Source organism: Pinus tabuliformis, chromosome 2_2, assembly GCF_031772625.1.
Source record: "Pinus tabuliformis cultivar Carrire ecotype Pingquan chromosome 2_2, CPIR1, whole genome shotgun sequence".
In the NCBI taxonomy this organism is placed as follows: domain Eukaryota; kingdom Viridiplantae; phylum Streptophyta; class Pinopsida; order Pinales; family Pinaceae; genus Pinus; species Pinus tabuliformis.
Genome location: NC_142300.1, coordinates 336,252,540 through 336,254,377, shown reverse-complemented (window position 1 = coordinate 336,254,377; position 1,838 = coordinate 336,252,540). Strand labels below are relative to the sequence as shown.

The 1,838-nt window shown below is 42.5% G+C and overlaps 1 non-coding gene across 1 annotated transcript; it reads left to right on the top strand.

Moving 5' to 3' along the window:
* Positions 1–528: 528 nt before the first annotated feature.
* On the top strand, positions 529–601 carry TRNAE-CUC (transfer RNA glutamic acid (anticodon CUC)). Its single transcript has one exon. It is a non-coding gene; the product is annotated as a tRNA-Glu (tRNA).
* The last annotated feature ends 1,237 nt before the right edge of the window (positions 602–1,838 follow it).

The following is a 1,838-nucleotide window of genomic DNA, read 5'->3' as shown; positions in this document are numbered from 1 at the left end:
CAAATTTGAATTCAAATCCGACCATTCCCCCCAAAATCCATCCATAAATTATAGGTTGGTGGCAAATTTTCAAAGATATCGCATTTAAATTTGGCCTTAAATGTCGCCCCCCGCTCCTCTTAGCCATTTTTTCACTGTCAAATCATGAACAGTGACCATAACGGTCACTTTCTAGCTACCCTACGCGATTGCTCCTCCTATAGCGCAGCTCCCCTCATGCATCTGCTGATATTGTGACATTCCTCCTTTCCACACAGTCCCCTCGTCGTGCAGCTCTACACCCCAAGTAGTGTAGTTTATAGTCCCACACCTCCTTTCAGCTGCTTGGAGAGCTAACACTGTACTTCTGCCATATAGTCATCTAGCTAGATCCCTGGTGTATGGCTTCAATCGGCTGCCATTTACCTTCCCTGGAAATGGCTCCCCATTCAACTTCACCAGTTGAACACCATCGATAATCTCCTTGATGACATAGGGCCCCATCCAATGCATCCGAAATTTTCTTGGAAATTTATCAAACTTCTTGTATCCGTTGTAGTCTAGTTGGTTAGGATACTCGGCTCTCACTCGAGAAACCTGGTTTCAAGTCCCGGCAACGGAACCATTTGTTGGCTTGATGGGCCTTGACCCATGTTCAACATTAATTAGCCAAGCAAATCCCTACACTACTGGCCCTTTCAGCATCAATCAATGGAGCGCAGACTAAAGTCTCACCCAAAGCAGTATGGGGGGATGCAGGAACCAAGTTTCTGCACCCAGAGATGGTAGTGATGTCGTTTTATACCCTAAACCTTCCTTCGCGCAGGTCGATAAGCCTTTTAGGGCTTATCGATATACTCCTCTTAGTCATCCTCTAGACCTCCACGAATGTCTACAACTATCCTTCCTGTACCCTAGATAGGCAGATTGGACACTTACGTGCCTCTATAACTACTCTTACTTCTGTATTTACCCAGATTAGCTTAAGCATCTGATAACCTCAACATGCATTAAGATGATCTTCGCGTAAACAAATATTCTTACTTGCGCTCGTATAACAAATAAAAACATATTGAATCGCACATCAATACAGCATTAAAACATAAACCCAGTATTCCTCATAACATAATCATATGCATTTATAACAGAAGTAAAATAGATGATACACATATAATTCCAAAATAATTCTCTTTATTGATGCTTCAGATCTTCTTTACAGACTTTGACCGCCCTGTGCACACAACTGCAAGGGTCCGCACACTCAGCTGCGGACTTCTACCCTAGGCCTATGTGCACACAGCTGCAGAGCCTCTTCCCTACACAAAGACTCTTCACTCTTAGCTCTCACGGACCCATTACATTCATCAATGACTCAAAACATATCAAGACTGAACTACCTTAGACTCTTCTAAGACTTCCCTTTTTATACAATCCCATGGTCTGCGGACCATGGGTAGATCTCCTAAAGCCAACATGACTTACATAAACTAAGGGCGGAAACCCTTTATGACACTTCACATCTTTGCGCTCTGTGACCACAAAATGGGGAGACTTTAAACTTCTTATACAAACATTGGGGCTTTCTGCCCCAAAAATAACCCTAGAGGACCCATTCCCAACAGTTAACTATACTATTGTGAATTTCCCTTGAGCACTTCACTCTGCAAGCTCTAAATTTGGCTCGAGGTTTGTTAACTACAAGAAAGAATAGCAGTGCAGTTGGCCTATAGTTGGGAGGATATTTGGAGTCCATCTCTTAGTTTCCAGTCATTTGGCTACTAAGATAATTTGTTTACTTGTATCTTTGTGCATGTTTGTGTAGTATGAATGATGATTAGTGTTATTGCATGACAATGGGT